This window comes from Macaca thibetana, chromosome 8 (assembly GCF_024542745.1).
Source record: "Macaca thibetana thibetana isolate TM-01 chromosome 8, ASM2454274v1, whole genome shotgun sequence".
Taxonomy (NCBI): domain Eukaryota; kingdom Metazoa; phylum Chordata; class Mammalia; order Primates; family Cercopithecidae; genus Macaca; species Macaca thibetana.
The window spans coordinates 122,735,716-122,756,744 of NC_065585.1; the positions used below are offsets into that span (position 1 = coordinate 122,735,716).

Consider the following 21,029-nt stretch of genomic DNA (forward strand, 5'->3'; position numbering starts at 1 on the left):
GAAAACACTGACTCTTCTCACATTGGCAGGTCCAGGCCCGACCGACAGACAATGCCACGGCATGGAGTCACTGCTGGGCCTCTTCTTCCTCACCCGCGTCCCCATCACCCTGTTCATGGCCCTGCAGGTGGTGCTGCTGCAAGAGCTCTACCCAGTAGAGTTTAGAAACGTCCTGAAGTGGTATGCTAAGGAGTTCAAAGACACGCTGCTGTGGGAGCCATCAGCCTGGTTTAAGTCCTTTCTATTTTACAAGCTTGTGTTTCAGCTACCTTTCTTTCCCATTGCAACCTATGCCTTCCTCAAAGGAAGCTGCAAGTGGATTTGAACCCCTGCAAATCATCTACTCAGTTCCCACCATGACGACTTTAATTCCAATACTCTCCACATTTCTGTTTGAGGATTTTCCAAAGCCAGTGGTTTCAAAGGACAAAGACCTGAGACTCTGCATGAACGGTTAAGCCCTGTATCTGTCTATGCCCTCTACTTACTCATACCATTCGTCCTTTTAATGTTCATGTTGCAGAGCCCCTACAAGTATGAGGAGAAAAGAAAAAAAAAAATGAGAGAAACAACCACTGGCCCCAGGGTAAGAGATGCCTGCAGGGAGGTTGTTTGTTGGATACAATACAAGGAACACTGCTCAGAACCCACATCCTCAGCAGCATTTGAAACAATGGCAGTAATGAGTAAGAGCAAGACGGTGTCAGAAACCACATCAAACCCTCACCTTCTTCTTCTTCTTCTTTTTTTTTTTTTAAGACTGTCTCACTCTGTTGCCAAGGCTGGAGTGAAGGGCAGTGGCATGATCTTGGCTCAGTGCAACCTCTGCCTCCTGGGCTCAAACGATCTTCCCTAGCCTCCCAAGAAGCTGGGACTACAGGCGTGCACCACCATGTATGGCTAATTTTTTTCAGTTTTTGTTTTTGTTTTGTGGAGACGGGATTTCACCATGTTGCCCAGGTTGGTCTCAAACACCTAGGCTCAAGTGACCCACCCACCTCAGTCTTCCTAAGTGCTGGGATTACAGACGCGAATCCCTGGGCCCAGCCCAAACCTTCACCTTCTAAGGGCACTGGGATGAACGGACTGACCGACTTCAGAATGGGCAAAGAGGTGTGGGCTAGGTTATAGGGAAGAGGTACCAAATACCTATGTGCCGAAGTTCCACTGCAACATTACTAAAAGCAGGACAAAACCAGAAACTGCTAAAGAACTTGGCCTGCTTGACAAGTTCATGAGTCACCTGACCCACAGCACATAGGCTTATTATGACTAAACCCTCCACTCCCGGTTCTCTAGAGTATATCACCTATCAGCAAAATGAACACTGGGATGTCTTGGGCCATTTTAAAATGTCAAATTTTGCCTCTTTCATATTAATTCAAAACTGTATCATGTTTTCTTGTCTGCACCTCTAACCCAAGGAGAAAAGACAAAATACTATGCAAAGGAAGTTTAAACTTAGTTTTCCTTAAGGTTCAGCCCTACAATGACTTTTAGTCAGAAATGGGTTAAACTGGAAAATGTTTTTGTGTCTGTTGCAAACAGATCATCCTAGCAGAATACTTTTTTTTTTTTTTTTAATTAAAGTTACTTTGCTGGCCAGGCACAGTGGCTCACACCTGTAATCCCAGCACTTTGGGAGGCTAAGGTGGGTGGATCACCTGATGTCAGGAGTTCAAGACCAGCCTGACCAACATGGTGAAACCCTGTCCCTACTAAAAAATATAAAAATTAGCCGGGCATGATGGCAGGTGCCTGTAATCCCAGCTACTTGGGAAGCTGAGGTAGGAGAATCACTTGAACCCAGGAGGCAGAGGTTGCAGTGAAGTGAGATCATGCCATTGCACTCCAGCCTGGGTGACAGAGCAAGACTCCATCTCAAAAAAAAAAAAAAAAAAAATTACTTTGTTTATTCTATTTCTAAATCTTAGTCTTCCTCATTTGCAGAGGCTACCTGACATAAGTCCCTTTATCTGAAGTCTAGCATCTCAAGCCTCATCTGGAAGTGTGCTCCCTAGTGACTAACTTCATTCTTCTAATACAGTTCAATCATTCCCGTTTTGTTCTAAGAAGGGAAGGTGGCAGCTGCCAGGCATAACATAGCCACTGTGTACATATAGGGTGTCTTCACGTTGGTGCTTGGCATTCCATCAGCTTTCTCTAAGTTTGTACTCAAGTCTGACCTTAAAATGATGTTAGACGATAGTTTAACATTTAAACAGTTTAACATTTAAATAGTTTAACATTTAAACATCCCGGTCAGTTTCCTCTATTTTCACCCATTTTGCTCACAAGCCATATTGGTCTGACTCACATGTCTAATCCAAATAAAGGTAGCTGCTGACCACTTAAAAAAAAAATTCACACACACACCATGCATGGATTTAAAAAAAATTTTTTTGCACCCAAACTCATACTAATTTGTTATAATGTGTCTGAACAGGATCTAGTTTGAGGTACCAAGGAGGAGAAAATATCAGTTTGTAAAGAATCTCTATCAGAGCAACATGAATTTTGCTAAAATTGAAGCAAGAATGAACCTCAAATTTATGGTGAAGCTTGAGTAAAAGAATAGTGAAATCACTGATGCTTTATGAAAAGTTTCTGGGGGCAAATCTCAAAAGAAATCAGCAGTTTACAAATGGGTAACTCATTTTAAGAAGAGATGATGTTGAAGATGAAGCCCACAGCAGCAGACCATCCTCATCGATTTGCGAGGAAAATATTCATCTTATTCATGCCCTAATTAAAGAAGACCAATGATTAACAGCACAAACAATAGCCAACACCATAGACACCTCCGTTGGTTCAGCTTACACAATTCTGACTGGAAAATTAAGGTTGAGCAAGCTTTTCACTTGATGAGTGCCCAGTCAGTTGCCAACAAGAGCAGAGCTTTCAATGGAAATTTTAAACAAGTGGGATCAAGACTGTGAAGCATTTCTTCAAAGAATTGTGACAGGGGATAAAACATGGCTGTACCAGTACCATCCTGAAAAGAAAGCACAATCAAAGCAATGGCTACCAAGAGGTGGAATGGTCCAGTCAAAGCAAAAGTGGACCCGTTTCTTGGGATACTCAGGCACTTTGCTCATTGACTTTCTGGAGGGACAAAGAATAATAACATCTGCTTAGAAAGAGAGTGCTTTGAAAAAGTTAGCCAAAGCTTTCACAGAAAACCCCCTGGGAAGCTCCACCAGAGAGTCCTTCTCCACTGTTACAATGCTTCCGCTGATTCCTTTCATCAAATAAAGGCAATTTTGTGAGAGCTTTGATGGGAAATCATTAGTCATCTTCCTTATAGTCCTGATTTGGCTCTTTATGACTTCATTTTGTTTCCTAAAATTAGAAGATGTAAAGCATACTAGGTTTTCTTAATAATATAAAATAATTATATTATTATAGTTACATTATTAATAATTAATAATGTAAAAAAGACTGCACTGACATGATTAAATTCCCAGGAGCCTCAATTCTCTAGGAATGGGCTAAATAACTGATCTCATCACTTACAAAAAAAAGTGTCTTGAACTTGATAGGGATTGTGTTGAAAAATAGTTTATATTTTCAGTTTTGTCTTTTAATTCCACTTTTCTACAAACTTTTTAAAGTTCCCTCATATTCTATTTTGTTCTGAATTGCTCACAAGGGAATGGGATAAGGCAAAAAAAAAAAAAAAAAAAAAAATCCCATTTTGTCTACGGCTTTCTCTGGCTGAGTTCCTCAAAGAGAGAACACAGATAAATGCTAGTGTGAGTTCAACCATAACAATTATAGAGAAAAGAATAGAGCTGAACTCAAAATAGGCATCAGGGGGCTATACTGACATTGGCAAACCTTAAGTTCTGTGTTCTAAAGTTTGGGGGCCCATCTTTTCATTGAGCTGGTGAGCATCTCCTGTTATGGAAATCCAATTTGTGGCTTCCTGATCCTAGTGACATTAAACATTCTCTGACCAAGAACACTAGGTTATGCCAGATATCTCTCATCCTGGTTGGTGAGGCATTGTACAGAATGACTTCAGGAGCTTCAAGTTGAAAGATGAAACAACTTGGTATTTAAAATAAATGGGATTGGGTTTGAATCTTGGCTTGATTCAAACCAAGTGTTGAAAAATCGTTATGGGATCCAAAAATATTGAGATTGGAGTACCATAATAGCCATGCCCTTTGCTAGTTCATATATAGCCTTTGTGTAAAAAGAGAAAAGCTGCTGTCCACAAGTAGGGGAAGCCTCACATCAGGTTTTCCACTCACACTACTCTGCATGGCCATATTCCCTTGTTCAGTGCACAACTTACACAATTGTATGTGGCAACCCTGAATATAGCAAGACTTGAATTCTTGATGAGCTGCCTTGTGGAAGATGGTGTAGAATTTTTCTGTGTATCCATGCAGAGCAGAACCTGGGCGACTGGTGGGAAGGAGTTATAGAGAGACAGTGTTAAGCTTAAGAGCATTCCCTAATGATGATAGGCTAATGACTGTTGTAACTCCAGTGGAGGCCTGAACAAATCAAAAGAAAGAGTATGTCGATCTGAAGAAAATTAGTCACAGAGAAACCAGATCCCTTAAATCTAGCAGTGGCACTGCCAGTTCCGTGAATGGGACAGAGGATTCTAGGCCAATAGAGTATCCCCTCCCAATGGCAAGGCCATCCTAACGTGGAAATGGGTGCCAGGAGCTGAGTTCAATGGAGTCTCTGTATTCCCCAGAGCATTGGCCTGATTAAGCTTAACAGGTGACAGTGATCAGATTGCAGTCGCCTGAGCCACTGAATGGACCATCCTGTTGATGAACTTCTCTCCTCTGGTTCTAAGCTCTCAAGACATTTTTATTTTGATTTGACTTCACATGCAGGTTTACTAACAGGTGCAGTTTCTGGAACAACTATATTTCTGGCCGTAAATGAATACAATTACAGTCACATTGTAATTTGCTGTCCCCTGAAACGTGACTTCGTACTACTGTAAGTCAATCATTTGGGATTTTTGTTACAGATATCAGCTTATTGGATGCAACTGCTTTTCAAATGAGGGTGATGTGAAGCCTATGGCATATTAGAAAGAATCCTCCTTCCACGGGTCACGCCTGACTCACTCACTCTGTGATGGGAAATGAGCCACACATGCTGGTTCAGGAGGACAGGGATGAGGACAACACTGTGCACGCTGGGCAAAGGGACTGCATCTGAAAGGCCTTGTCTTCCGAAGCTGGCTGCTGTTTTTCCTCTTTGCAATCTTCTGTTGTTACCCCGAGAACCCCTAACAAATCAGTAATGGGATCCTGCACTGACTACAGTTAAGGCCTCTGTTAAGGCATCCTCTCTTGACTTAAAAATTCATTTGATTTCTCCTTTTTCTTCACAATGAATTTCAGTTCTACTCTCAGACACACGGCCAGGCACTTTATCCTTCAGTCAGTGCTTATTAGGTCACATTGGAGAAAGAGAAAGTGTCCAGCCCTGTAGGCCTCCTGACTTCCAGGTAGAAGGTGGCTGTTCCCCCCTATTCTCCAAAACACAACTGAGTCTACATAGCAGCCCCAAGAAGATTCCACTTCAACCCCTCGGGGAAACGCTGCAAAGACTCAGCCAATATGAGAATCCCAGTGGTAAATGCTAGGGGCTTATGGATTTCCTGGATAAACCTGCTTCCAGTTTCATCACTGTGTTTACTTCCTGGCAGCTTAAGAGCAGCAGGGGTAGGCAAAGAGTGTGGTTGCAAATAAGAGTTGGAAAGAGCAGGATGCAGCCCTGAACTGGAAAGGAGGGCTTATCACCTCCTTTTGCTTCAGGATTGAACAGAAGAACCCAGCCAGTGGTACTTACAACAGATTTATTCATGATAAAACATCAGTGCCTATATTGTGAAGATGCTAAACCTTTACAAGGAAGAAAAATATTTGCCGTGTGAGCTGAAATAGAAAAATATCCTCTCTGAGTTGGTGGCAGGGAATGATCATGGTTCTGGACTTCACTGATAAGAATTGAGGCAGTTTCAGTGATATGAGCGTCCTTGACTCTGGAAAAATCACAAGTGCCCCTTGGGCTATGGAACGCTGACCCTGGGCTCCAGAACAGTTTGTGGCTATGGAACCGGTGAAGGAGGTGCCAAGAGGAGAACTTTCATGTGTGTGCACCAAAGCAGGTAAGATTCTGGTGCATGTCACTCGGGGTCATTGCAGATACTCTTGCAGTAAGATCCCAAAGAGTGTTCTGGCCACAGAACAATGCCTGTCTAGGTGAGGACCCATGGCCCATCCTCAGGAGTCAGTAGAAAAAGACACTTGGAGCAAGGCACTTTTCAGAGTCTCTACTATTTGGATGACCACAGCTTGATGAACAGGTATAATAAGATAACTAGCTAGGAAAGAGAGTTCTGGGGGCTCAGTAGCCTCTTCACACCAGTGCATTTCTGTGTATTCCAGATTTAAAATACTTCTTAAATAGTTGATTGTCAGGAAAGGAAGGGAATTCCTTGGAGGCCAGAAGTTGAAAAGAAAGAGTGAAGGTATGTGTGCCCTGGCATTGGCCTTTCCTCCGGCAGATCCCTGCTGTCCCAGAGTGTCTATTTCACTTTTTTATTTTTATTTATTTATTTATTTTGAGACAAGAGTCCCACTCTGTTGCCCAGACTGGAATGCAGTAGTATGGTCTCCACTCATTGCAACCTCTGCCTCCAGGTTCAAGCAATTCTCCTACCTCAGCCTCCAAGTAGCTGGGATTACTGGCATGTGCCACAACACCCGACTAATTTTTGTATTTTTAGTAGAGCCAGGGGTTTCACCATGTTGGCCAGGCTGGTCTTGAACTCCCAGCCTCTGGTGATCTGCCCACCTCGGCCTCCCAATGTGCCAGGATTACAGGTGTGAGCCACCGTGCCCAGCCTCAGAGTATCCATTTTAATAGGCACTGGAGCACCAGGGCACAGGAGACAAAGACTAGGGCCTGCGCATGGTGGGAGGTTCAATAGGCAACCCCTCATAAAGCCAGGACCCTCAAAAGGACACTCAATCAGCAGGGGTGTCAGGTATCTATGGCCACAGCACTACTGTGTGGGAAACAACCACAGCTCCTCAGTGACATGCAAGACTAACTGCTCCTAAATCACACATCTAGCCAAGCAGCCAGGCAGTTCAGCTGATCATGGCTGGGCTCACCTGCACCTGTGCCCGTCATCTGGCCATCCACATGAACACTGATGGCTGATGGATGAAATGATGGGATGACTCTGCTCAGCTCCATGTTTCTTTCAGCCTCTGCCTGAAACTGGGGGCAGGTCCCTCTCAGGACAGTGGCAGAGGTCAAGAACAGTGAGTGGAGATGCCCTTGCTCTTCTTCAAGTCTCTATTTGTACCATAGCAAGAGACATTCTATTGTTTAAAGAAAGTCACACAGCTGGAATGAACACCAGAGGGGGAGGTCACTACAAAGTTCCAGGGCATAGGATATGTATATGGAAAGGTGTGAGGGGTTGATGAGCACCCCTCAAAATTCATGTTCACTTGCAACCTCAGAACAGAACCTTATGTGGACACAGGATCTTTGCAGATATAATTAGTGAGGGGTTGCAAGGTGACATTATCCCAGATTTGGGGAAAGGAGAGGCTAACGCCGATGACTGGTGTCCCTATAATAAGAGAAGAGGATTCAGACAGACACATAGGGAAAAACATGAGGCAGAGGTAAGAGTGATGAAGTCACAAGCCTAAGGATGCCGAGAGCCACCAGAAGAGGCATCCACTAGAAAAGGCAAGGAAGGGTTCTCCCCTGAGCCTTTGGAGGGACCACAGCTCTCCCAATGCCTCGATTCAGACTCCCAGCCTCCAGAACTATAAGAAAATACATTTCTGTTGTTTTCACCCACCAGCTATGTGATAATTTGTTGCCATAGTTCCGGGAAAACTAATTCAGTAAGGATGAAGAACTGGGGCCCTGAATACAATCAATTGGCCACAGAGGGTAAACTTCAAAAATACAAATTTGCTAAGCAGAAACAATGGTGAGGATCAGGGGCTTTCCTGACCTTGTATTTGGCTAGAACAAAAAACAAAATTTCTTCAGAGAATTTTTAACTACCAACTTGCCTTCCTATGAGTTAAGGGCTGAAATTCATGCAAACTCTGTGCAGTATAACCCCCTCCACCCCCACCAAAGAAACCCCACAAAATCCAAACTCAACGTTTAATTAAGTGGCCACAAATTAGAAACACCCCAGATGTCTCCCAGAAGCAAAGGAAAATTCTCTCTAGAGGGATGTATGGCCACGAAGAATCTCTACATGTACGTTCTAAAGAACATACTTTCCCAACAGAAAAACACTCATTTTGCAAGACAACAAGAATCAGCAGAAAAATTCAAACTGCAGTGTCAGACAAGTGAAGAATATAGTTATAACAAACAGAAATATACAATTTGAATTTTGTTATGAACTGAATGTGTCCCCCAAAATTCATATCTTGAAGGCAGACCTACTAGTCCTTCAGAATATGACTGCATTTGGAGTCATATTAAAATATGACTGTACTTGTTTTTTGTTGTTGCTTTTTGAGACAGAGTTTTGCTCTTGTCACCCAGGCTGGAATGCAATGGCATGATCTCGGCTCACTGCAACCTCCACCTCCCAGGTTCAAGTGATTCTCCTGCCTCAGCCTCCCAAATAGCTGGGATTACAGATACCCGCCACCATGCCCAGCTAATTTTTGTATTTTTAGTAGAGATGGAGTTTCACCATGTTGGCCAGACTGTTCTCAAACTCTTGACCTGAGGTGAGCCGCCCACCTCGGCTTCCCAAAGTGCTGGGATTACAGGCATGAGCTACCACACCTGGCCAAAATATGACTGTATTTGGAGTCATCATTAAAGAGATGATCAATGTAAAATGAGGCTGTCACGGTGGACTTTAATCCAATCTGACTGGTGTCTCTATAAGAAGAGGAAATGTAGAGTCACACAGACCCAGGGGATGCATGTGCACCAAGAAAAGACTGTATGAGGACACAGAGAGCCTATGACCATCTGCAAGCTGAGGAGAGAGAATTCAAGAGAAACCAACCCTGCCTCCGCCTTGATCTTGAACTTCCAGCCTCCAGAACTCTGAGAAAATAAATGTCTAATATTTAAGTCCACAGTCTGTTGTATTTTGTTATGGCAGCCCTGGGAAACCAGTAACAACATGTTTAAATAAATAAAAGTGGGTTTTGCAGGTGTGACTTATTAAGCAAGATATTATTAAAATAAAATCAACCCCTCATTTTTACTAGAACCAAAAAATTCTGAAAATTAAAACCATCCTAATTAGAAACAAAATAAATAGCAGATTTCACTTAATCATAAACTTGGAGCTAGATCTAAAGAATACCAGAATATAGCACAGAGAGACAGAGAGATAAAAAATAGAAAAGACTTCGTGATATGAAGGTAGAATGAGGAAGTCTAACATGCATATGGTGAGAGTCATAGGGGAAGAGATGAGAAAGGATGAGGGATCTATAATTAATCATCCCTGGTTGAGAGGGTGGCCCATCTCTCCTGGAGGTTGCTAGAGCAGGCACGACACAGGTGGCGATGTTTGATATAGACCTGCTTCGTGACAAAGAAAGGACAGTAATGGAAGCAGAGGAAAAATATACCTAAAGACATAGAGACTTGAGAAAGCAGGGTATCTCCCAGGTGCGAGGAATCGTGACAGTACTGTAGGGTGTGTGGGCATGTGGCACCTCTGTGGCCATCTGGGGACCAGGGATTTGGAGGCAGGCAGTGGCAAGTGGTCAGATGGAAGGACGTTTTCTACCACCGATGAGACTCAGGCTGTGTCCTGTAGGTGATGGGAAGTCAATGGACATCTCTAAGCAAGGAAGTGACATGATCAGCTTTGCATTTAGGAAGATAAAGCACCTAGAAGAAACCCAATAAGTGCTTGTGGTGTGATCACTGTAGGTTGCCGATACTGATCCCTTTGTTCTTGGAAGGCTGTGGCTAAGATAAGCAAAAGGCCTTCTTGATCCATCTTCTTCTGCAGAGAGAGGATTCCTGAGGGAATCTCTGCCTTTGAGCACACTGGGTTCAGGCTGGCAAATTAAAAGCGATGACCTCAGGTGCTCTGGGGCTGCAAGGCACCTTTGTAAGACATTGCTCAATTCTTCTCAAGCTTTCCTTCCAAGAGAGGAGCTTGGACTAGAGAAACTCTATTTCCCCCACCTAATGCCAGGCTCTGCCTGACTTGACTTTAGGATCACACTATCCAATTCCAGGCCAGGCGCGAAATGGCTCTCAGAAACCCTTGCTTATTCTCATTCTTCCAGGCAATTCTGGGCTCTTCTGGTTTGGTAATTTCCTCTCCTATTACTTGGCCTTTTGTTGGTGAAGTAGAGTTGATAGGTGGACAGAACTCATATTTACTGAGTATGTGCAACTTGCCAGAGCTGTCAGAAGTCTCCAATGTGCATCACCCCAACTGCTCACCTGGCAGCCTCAGAGTGTTCACATTATTATTCTCATTTTATGAAAAAGGTTGAGTCATTTGCTTATATTCCCGGCAGTAGGAAAGAGGAAGTCTGGGATTCCAACCCAAGTGAGCCAGTCTCAATTGCTCCCCACTGCTCCAGCCACCTTTCTGGGCTCAGCTCTTCAGTAGCACCTAAAAAGCCAGTTACCACGGCAAAATTGCACATTGAGGGCAAGCTTCATTCCCCACAAGCTGCCTTCTTCCATCTTTCTGTCTGGTTAAAAGTGTGTCCATGTCACCATCTCTCCCACACGTAGACCCATTTGTGATGGATGCATCTTATCTTTTACTTTTTAATCACTAGAATTTATAATTTACCTCTATAACTGATCTTTACTGCTTATTCAATGCCATATCACTATTGTGGGGGACCTGGTAGCTGACACAAGCAAACAGCCTTGTGCGTCAGATCAGAACACTGTTGTGTCCTGCCTGGTTAAGCGCACGTGTGGCCTCAACTGATTGCAAATCCAGCCCCAGATGTTCATTCCCTGGAGAGCAGTTTTCTGTAACTGCTCTTGCACCAAGGCTGCATTATTTGACTCTGATATTTTTACAAGTGAATAATTTGAACATCTTCTAGGTGCAATGTCTGGCTGAAATTATCTCCAGATATAGACTCCAAAACAGAGAGTCGTCCTCTAAAAATGAGCTGACAACAGGTGCTCACTTCTGTTGTGTCGTGTCTGAAAACAGCATTTGTGTGAATACCACAGACCTTCCAAATCTGAGCCTCTGGGAGCAGTAGCCACCAATCTAAATGTGAACCCGACCCCTGGTCCTTCTTATTTAACCAGCCTAATGTTTAGGAAACACTTGGCAGCAGAAACAAAAGACAAAAGAAGAACAAGGATGGAGGAAGGGAGGGTACAAACATATAGTTAATAGAAGAAACAAGTTCTAGTGTTCGACAGCACAGTAGGGTGACGACAGTTAATAATAATTTATTGTATATTTCAAGATACACAAGAAGAGAGGATTTGACATGTTCTAACACAAAGAAATAACAAATGTTTGAGGTGATGAGCATCCTATTTACCCTGATGTGATCCTTACACATTGCATGCATATATCGAAATATCATATGTACCTCATAACAACATACAATTATTATGCATTAGTAAAAATAATGCATTTTTTTAATCAAACTTTTTTAAAAACTGAAAAGAAGGAAGAATGGAAGGAAGGAAAGAAGGAGGGGAGGTAGGGGAGAAAGAGGAACTCGGTTCAAGCCATCAGATCATCCCAAGCCTTGCTTGAGAATATACATAATTCACCTCGTCTCTAGCCTCAGCACAACACAGAGCAAGGAATGGGGGCGCCATAAATATTGTTTTGACTGACAGGATAGGTCTTGACAAAAGAAGATGAGTTGATGGGGGTTCAGCCTAGGGCTAGAAGGGGCCCTAGAGGAATGTGTCTCTCAAGGGGTTGATGCCTTCCTCAGGGGTAAGTTTGGGAATCTGAGGAGACATTATCATTTATCACAGTTATGGGGAGGGGGGTGATTATTGGCATTCAAGGTAAGATGGAAGGCTAGAAACCCTGCAACATGTGGGGAAGTCTTCCCAAGGTGGAACTGTTCTGCACCCCACATGATATCTGAATGTTCTATAGGTGAAAAACCTGCTTACAATTACCCAGGCCCAGAACTTAACTTCATTGCATGACATAAAACCATAGTATGTTTTAAAATATGGTTTTAATATAGATTGTATCTTCCAGAAATGACTTCCTTGAAAATCAAGGAAAGAATGTGTTGTTTAGAAGTTTACCAATTGTTTACCATTTGGGAAAAGCATGTCATTGATGGCACTGTGGTCTGTGCTGTTTGAATCAATACAACCCACCTAGTACCGTCCACATTTTTTTCTCTTTCACTGTGACCTGAGATATAGTGACAGCCTTTAAGTTCTACCTTATGGTACTTTCTAGTATAAATATGCAGATCACGTATATATTGAAAAACTTACATTACTATAAATCACTTTTTTCCTTATTCTTCCTTTATATCACTCATAGTACATTATACTTACTTTGCAAATTATAAGTATAGACAGGTTGTTTTGTTTTTGAATTTCAGTTTGGAATAATTATGGGGCATTGCAAAATATTTGCTACAATATGGTAAAAAGCCACTGATCAATACTCTCATATTCATCGTACATAATCTGAAGTCCAAAAAGGTAGAGACTTATTCAAGGTCAAACAGTGAGAGGGCTAGAACAGAGAGGGTTAGAAACCAAGCCTCCTCACTGCTGATTCAGTGGACTTGTCACAATGTCTCACCTCTCAAAGTGACCGAGAACACCTTTCCGATAACTATAACCCTCCTTGTGCCATACTTCTGAGCAATGTCTGCCAAGGCAGGCACAGGACTTGGTGAGACCTCTTCACCTTCTTCTAACTCATATCTTCTATGATGTGATTTGGCTATGTCCCCACCCAAATCTCATCTTGAATTGTAGTTCCCATAATCCCCACGTGTCATGGTGGGGGACAAGGTAGAGATCATTGAATCATGGGAGCAGTTTTCCACATCCTGTTCTCATGACAGTTCTCATAAGATCTGATGGTTTTATAAGGGGCTTTCCCCTTCACTAGGCACTCATACTCTCCTGCCATCCTGTGAAGAGGTGCTTTCTGCCATGATTGTAAGTTTCCTGAGGCCTCCTCAGCCACATGAAATTGTGGGTCAATTAAACATCTTTCCTTTAAAATTACTCAGTCTTGGGAATTTCTTCACAGCAACATGAGAACAGACTAATACAGTAAATTGGTATCACAGAGAGCGGTGTGTTGCTATAAAGATACCTGAAAATGTGGAAGTGACTTTGGAACTTGGTAACAGGCAGAGGTTGGAATAGTTTGGAGGGCTCAGAAAAAGACAGAAAGATGTGAGAAACTTTGGAACTTCTAGAGACTTGTTGAATGGCTTCAATCAAAATGCTGACAGTGATATGAACAGTGAAGTCCAGGCTGTGGTATTCTCAGATGGAGATGGGAAACTTGTTGGGAACTGGAGTAAGTGTGACTCTTGGTATGCAAAGAGTCTGGCAGCATTTTGCATCTGCTCCAGAGATCTGTGGAACTTTGAACTTGAGAGAGATGATTTAGAGTATCTGACAGAAGAAATTTCTAAGTGGCAAGGCATTCAAGAGGAAGCAGAGCATAAAAGTCTAGGAAATTTGCAGCCTGACGATGTCATAGAAAAGAAAACTCCATTTTCTGGGGAGAAACTCAAGTTGATTGCAGAAATTTGTATAAGTAATGAAGAACCAAATGTCAATCACTAAGACAATGGGGAAAATGTCTCCAGGGCATGTCAGAGACTTTCACGGCAGCCCCTACCATCACAGGCCTAGGAGGAATAAATTGTTTCCTGGGGTGTGTCCAGAGACCCCATGCCATGTGCAGACTTGGCACTTGGTGCCTTGTGTCCAGCCACTCCAGCTATGGCTAAAAGGGGCCAAGGTACAGCTCAGGCTGTTGCTTCAGAGGGTGCAAGCCCCAAGCCTTGCTGGCTTACACATGGTGTTGGGTCTGCAGGTACACAGAAGTCAAGAATTGAGGTTTGGGAACCTCTGCCTAGATTTTAGAGGATGTGTGGAAATGCCTGGATGTTCAGGCAGAAGTTTGCTGCAGGGATGGAGCACTCATGGAGAACCTCTGTTAGGGCAGTGCAGAAGGGATATGTGGGGTTAGAGACTGTACACAGAGTCCCTACTGGGGCACTGCCTAGTGGAACTGTGAGAAGAGGTCCACCGTCCTCCAGACCCCGGAAAGGTAGATTCACTGAGAGTTTGCACTGTGCACCTGGAAAACCTGCAGACACTCAACATCAGCATGTGGAAGCAGCCAGGAGGGAGGCTGTTCCCTGAAAAGCCACAGGTGCAGAGCTGTCCAAGGCCCTTGAGCCCACCTCTTGCATCAACATGACCTGGATGTGAGACATGGAGTCAAAGGAGATTATTTTGGAACTTTAAGGTTTAATATCTGCTCTTTTGGATTTTGGGCTTGTATGGGGCCTGTAATCCCTTTGTTTTGGCCAATTTCTCTAATTTGAAATGGAAACATTTACCTAACATCTGTACCTCCATTGTATCTTGGAATTAACTGACTTGCTTTTAATTTTATAGCCTCATAGACAGAAGGAACTTTCCTTGTCTGAGACGAAACTTTGGACTTGGACTTTAAAGTCAATGATGAAATGAGTTAAGACTTTGGGGTACTGTTGGAAGGGCATGACTATATTTTGAATTGTGAGGACATGAGATTTGGAAGGGGCAAGGGGTGGAATGATACCGTTTAGCTGTGTCCCCACCCAAATCTCATCCTGAATTGTAGTTCCTGTAATCTCCAAGTGTTGTGAGAGGGACCAGGTGGAGATGATTGGATCATGGGAGCATTTTTGCCCTGTTCTCATGAGAGTGAGTTAGTTCTCATAAGATCTAAAGGTTTTATAAGGAGCTTTCCCCTTCACTGGCCACTCATTCTCTCCCCTGCCACCCTGTGAAGAGGTGCCTTCCACATTAATTATAAGTTTCCTGAGACCTCCCCAGCCACGTGGAACTGTGAGTCAATTAAACCTCTTTCCTTTATAAATTATCCAGTCTTTCGTATTTCTTCACAGCACTGTGAAAACAGACTAATACATTCTCCTTTTTTGCTTTCCCCATCAGACCCACTCAGACAGGTTATCATCTTCTGATATCTAAGAGACGGGTGGAAACCCAACAGAGAGGATGGGTCCTCATTCTAGGCTTATTGATGGTGTATTAGCTTGCTAGGGCTGATGTAACCAATTACTACAAACTGGGTGGCTTAAAACTGCAGAAATGTATTCTTTGTGAGTTCTGGAGGCCAGAAATTGAAATCTAAGTGTTACCAGGATCATATGCCCTCCCTCTGCCCTAGGAAGAGCTCCAGGGCAGAGCCCTTCCTTGCCTTTTCCTGGTTCTGGTGACTCTGGGGATTCCTTGGCTTGTGGCTGAATCACTCCCATTTCAGCCTCTGTCTTCACATGGCCTCTGCCCTGTGTGTCTGTGTCTGCTTCTTCTTCACTGCTTCTACAAAGGCTTGTCATTGCAGTTAGGGGCCACCCTAATCCAGGATAATCTCACCTTGAGATCTTTAACTTAATGACCCTTTTAACAAGACAATCACAGGAGGTTCTCAAAGGACACATCTTTGGGGACCTCGATAAAGGTATCACTAGTCAACCTACTACAAATGGTATTATCAAATAACAATTGCCTGACCAGGTAAAGATTCAGACTCAGAATTTAGATTCCACATTTCCTAGCTCCCGAGTTGTGGATTCCAAAGTCTACTCAGTCATAGAAATGTTGGGTAGAAGTCACATAGAGGTGGGAAATCCATGAGTTTACCCAGTTCCACTCCCCATGTTAGAAATGAGTATGCAGAACTCCAGAGAAGAGAAGTGACTGACCCAAAGTCACTCACATACTGGGGTCAGAGCCAGAACCCAGATTCAGCTTTCTGGGTTTACAAACTGTGCTTTGCATAAATCTTGTCCACGAGACAAAGCAAATCCTGTTTCCCGAGCCCTCCCCATGAATAACCCTTACCATATCACAAAAGAGAAGTTCCTATCACCCTGAGATTTGGGCACTAGCCATGGGCCCTTCCCTGGGAAGTCACAGACCCACTGAAGGGCACAGAAAGGAAGCTTCTGCAGGTTCCTGGGGATTTACGAGATGAAGAAAACCAAGGCAAGCTCTTTCTTTTTTGGTGGGAGTGAGGAAGACAGGATCTCACTCTGTCACCCACGCTGAAGTATAGTGGTGCAATCACAGCTCACCATAGCCTCGACCCCCCTGGCTCTAAGCTATCCTCTTGCCTCAGCCTCTCACATCCCTGAGACCACAGGCAAGTGCCACCACACCCAGTTAATTAATCTTTTGCTGTTTTTTTTGTAGAGACATGGGTCTCACTATGTTGCCCAAGCTGGTCTCACATTCTTGGGCTCAACCTATCCTCCCAGCTTGGCCTTCCAAAGCTCTGGCATTACTGGCGTGAGCCACCACACCCAGCCCTAAGCTCTTTCTTGCCCTAGGCTGCTTTTCCCTTCACAGACACTTGTTCCATATTTACACTGCAGTTATGTTGCCTCTTGTTTATCTTGTTACCTAAGTACTTGGCACAAAAGTAATTGTTTTGTTGCAAAAGCCACCACAGCAACCAGCAAAGTTAAAGAAAAAAAAAAAAAAAGACTTTGACTTCAGTGCAGAATTGTATAAATAACTACCCCAACAGAGACATGGGAAATTATGCTCACTCTCAGCCACCACCACCACTGTCAGAAGATTCCGAGGGTGACATCTTGCCATCGTGCAGAGGAAAAAGATCATTTCTTAGCAAAGTGATTTTTGCAGATGCTCTCAATGCTGAATGCTTTCTCCCCACACACTCCCCTCCCTTCCTCCAAATGATCAGTACAGTATCAATTCACATTGCACAGCATGCAAAGCAGATAGAAGGCAACTCCCTGCCGAGTCTCCATCCAGATAATTCTCTCTCTTTCATGCCAAAGCAAACAGTGGGGAGAAAAAAAAAGGACATTTTTCCTTGGGGAAACAAAAACGACCTTCCTACCCAAATGAGGCATGGTGGGTTTGGAGGCTGTACCCAGGCCCACAAGGGCAAGCGCATACTTTCCCCCCTTGACACTTACTTACAAAGCTATTTTTAATCAGACAGACTTCGTTTGACTAAAAGCAAAATAGCAATTGCAGTGTTTTTGGAGAGGAGAGGAAATGGAATGCGATCTGCTGGGAATTGAGGGGGGATAAGGGTATTTCTCTTCCTCCCTTGAGAGTAAGATTTAAAGGAGACTGGCCCTCAAATCCTTTTGATGAGTGAGCTGCAATGTCAGCTTCCCCGCTCCTCCCATTGCACCCAACGTGCGCAGAAATTCTCACACTGCTCTTTCCTCTCCTCTGTCTTTGTCTTCTCTCCTGTTTCTGCCTCTCTTCATATTCATCCCTCCGTGTGTCTCTTCCCACGTGTTCTCTTTTTTGGGTCCTCTCGTTTCCTTACTCCTTCCTTATCTCTGAGGCCCACTCCTCTGAGCCACCTGGTTTCCCCCCATGCCCACTGCCCTGGTCACAGATGATTTCAAACCTCCTTTTCCCCTAGGAATAAACAGGGTGGGCTGTCTGGGGTCTTCAGAAGGAATGAAGCTGGCAGAGGTTGGGGTGGCAGGTGAGAAAGGCTTGGTGGATCTGGACTGCAGGACACCCCTTCGCAACTCCAGGCCCAGACCACTCTGCCATCCCTTTTCTCATTAGGAGCAGAAACTCTTGAGCAGGGGCTCCCAAAAGTGTCATTTGTCACTGTGATTGGGCACCAGGATGGGGGCAGAGAGGGTGCCTGCTTGACAAGAGAACTGTTCTGTCTTTATAAGAGAGTTGAAAGAGAGAAAGGAGAAAAAGAAAGAAAAATCCCACATCGCATGAAATACGAGTAAGAGAATTCGCCCTTCTCAGCCCAGTTTCTTTCTGGTTGGTAGACCGGAGGGGCATGGGGGAGGAGGCAGGGAGCGAACGGTAATTACCAGAGTTTCTCCACTTCCCCATTCCCTTGATGCCCTCAGAGGTTCTTCCTGGAGGAGTGGGCTGCTTGCTGCAGACATCTCAGTCCTGGAAATTTCTTTACCAGCAAGCCTTCATATCTGGACTCACCCTCAATCTGTGAAAGGGTTGTGCTCAGGTGTGGGGATGGGAGGCATATTTCATCGTGCTGGTACTGTGAGAAAATATTTTAAATGGTCCATTTTCACGGCATGATAAATCTAAATACCAGCAGCCAGCCTGCGGATGTGACAAGCCACATGGCTCGTGCAGCTAGAAAGTCACGCTAAGTAAACAGAATGTAGAGGAGTGGTCAGCCCATGGAAGGGGAGAAAGTTTCATTATTGGGAAATCAAAACTTAAGTGGGGAAGAGGACCAGGGTATAACCTCATAAGGGGGATAATGAAACTTAGGCAATGTCTGGGAAGATTGTTACCCCATAGTACTTGACCAGTGAAGAAGTGGGGGAGGGACTTGCATCCTAGGAAATAAATTACCTGCTGTAACTACCCCGGGTGTGCCTGCCTTCCAGACACCCGATCTTGCAAGACCGCCATCAAAAGTCTCACTTTGGCTGCTCTTCATGTCTCCAAGTCCATTCTTTGGGTTTGGACAGGTGAATATATTTCTCACAGTACCTAGAGCGGGCTTCAGGCCTCTAGGAAAACACGAGGTCCCAGTTACCCAAATGTAGACATCTACCTGGACTATCTCAGAAATCCTGTCTACCCTGTCCCTGTCCCATCACTGCTCACTCCTCCTCTCATCAACCTCAGACCGTTCTTATTCCTGTAAAGTCCCTGAGGGCTCCACCTGGAGACGCTGGCATCCACCTAACCATGCTGGTGACTGGGCCAGAGCCTGGAGCGAGGAAGTCTCTAGGCTTTGACTGGTGGCCTGCCTTACCATGTGTCACCTTGAACAAGTCCCAGCCTTGCTCAGATATTATGTCCTCTTGTTTAGGATGAGACAGGGAGTGAACTTTCCTCCCTCAGAGTGTTGGCCTAATCAAGCATCCTCATCCCCACCAAGTGTCATGGACACCGAAGAACACAACCCCTTCAGGATAAATGATTTCATTACTGAAAAAACCGGCACAGATGGATACAAAAGGCTGCTTTGGAGCAGTTGAGTGCGTGTGTTTGTGTGTGGAGGGAGGAGGGATGCAATGTCTTATGAAAAGAACCAATGAAAAAGAAAAAAAAGAATAGAAGAAACACAGTGAAACCAAGACATAACAACTTGAAAGTGGGAAATCTAAAAGCATCCGAAGAATGTGGTTTGATGTATAACTTATGGAGAATCCATGAAAAGAAAATGAACAGGGTCCCAGGGGATACGTGGAGATAATGATGCTCTCAAGCTAGCCCGTGTGCCATTCTGCTGTCTGTTCCTGTGGCAAACGATTAAAGGTATTGAGAGATTTAAAAAACCTACAAAATCTTATTGCTCTGCCCTTCCACCAAACAAGAAAATTCACGACCAAGAACTTCACTACCAAGAGCAGTACCTTTCCACTAATGAGGCAATATTGAGTAAAGCCGTTTTCAACAGTTTATGGGAGCTTCATTGAAAATGTGTAAACAGTGTGTTTATTTGGATAAATGAAAATAGTTAAAAATTTTAGGGTGCTGTAGTTTTGATCTGGGGCAGAGGAAGGTAATGACTACTTCCGACAATTCTTTTTTATGGAAAATTCAAAAATAGGGAAGATGCCTGATCCTTTCCCCCCTGCCCAGTTCTAGCTCCCAGCCCCCTTGGCTCCACAGAAGCCCATGGTGAGCTGCGATCAGCGTGGATGTCATCCAAGACAGAAGAATAGACCTGTCTGAAAAGGAACAGCAAGAACAATGACGACAAAACCCACTGTCGAAATTAATGTCTAGTGAGGATGGACGAGGAGAGAAAGACTCTAGCTTCACACGCCGAAATGTGTTTTTCAGATCGGCTAAATGAAGCTTGTGGTATTAAAGGCGTAAATCAACCTCACAGCTGTCTAGGCTTTACGTGGGCAGGTCTGCTTATGAAGCAGATGCCATCCCAGAGCCAGATTTCCAAAGGAGGGTCATAAATATCCCATCCCGAGGCTGGTTCCCTGGAGACCACCTGATTTGTGTCCCGGCTGGTGGAGTTAAAGAGGTCGAGATGGCATGATTTTTGCCAGACACATTCCATTAAGTCACTGCCCCTCTTTGGAAGGTGAGACATCCCTTAGGGAAGATAAAAAGCTAGACTCAGTCTGGATTCTGGTTGGGCCCAGGGTGGTCTTCAGGTTGTCCTCCCTCTACTTTCAGGAAGTGTCACCCACCGCCAGCCTCTGGCCCTAGGTCTCCAGTGGACTAGCCCATCTCAGACGTTCTGGGCACCACCTGTCTGGATTCAGAGAATTCCACAACCCATGCATTGGTCAAGAGCACAGTTCCTGGCTTAAAAATGGTCCAAAGGGAAAGGCTGGAGACTTATCTCCCTTTGCTGTGCTAAGACCACAAAAAAAGCAGCCTTAGGTGGTCAACACACAATCTAGAAAACTGAAGCCTGGGGTTCCAGGCACTGTTCTAGTTATTATTTGCAAGAATCTGTATGCAACCATTTTCCTCTTGGGCCTCAGTTTCCCCAGCTATCTAGTGGGTGGCTTGGACAATACATGATCATTCAGGAGGCCCTGTTCTGTTTCAAGATTCTTGGGAGTCATATCTTTGTCATTTCAGCCAGACTGTTATCTCCAAAGGAATTGAATGTCAAAAATTGTCACACCGTAAGTCACACTCAAAACAGACATCAAAATAAATGCCCTCAATAGTCTTTCCCATTCCTCAGGATGCCTCTTGCCATCATGACTCCATTAAAGAGACTGGCCTATGGCATCAGAAGTGATCCAGATTTGAAGCTATGCTTCTTACCAGCTGTGTGACCTTGGGCACAA

At 44.1% G+C, this 21,029-nt stretch overlaps 1 pseudogene; it reads left to right on the forward strand.

Moving 5' to 3' along the window:
* Nucleotides 1–52: 52 nt before the first annotated feature.
* Nucleotides 53–19,238, forward strand: LOC126960717 (sigma intracellular receptor 2-like; annotated as a pseudogene).
* The last annotated feature ends 1,791 nt before the right edge of the window (nucleotides 19,239–21,029 follow it).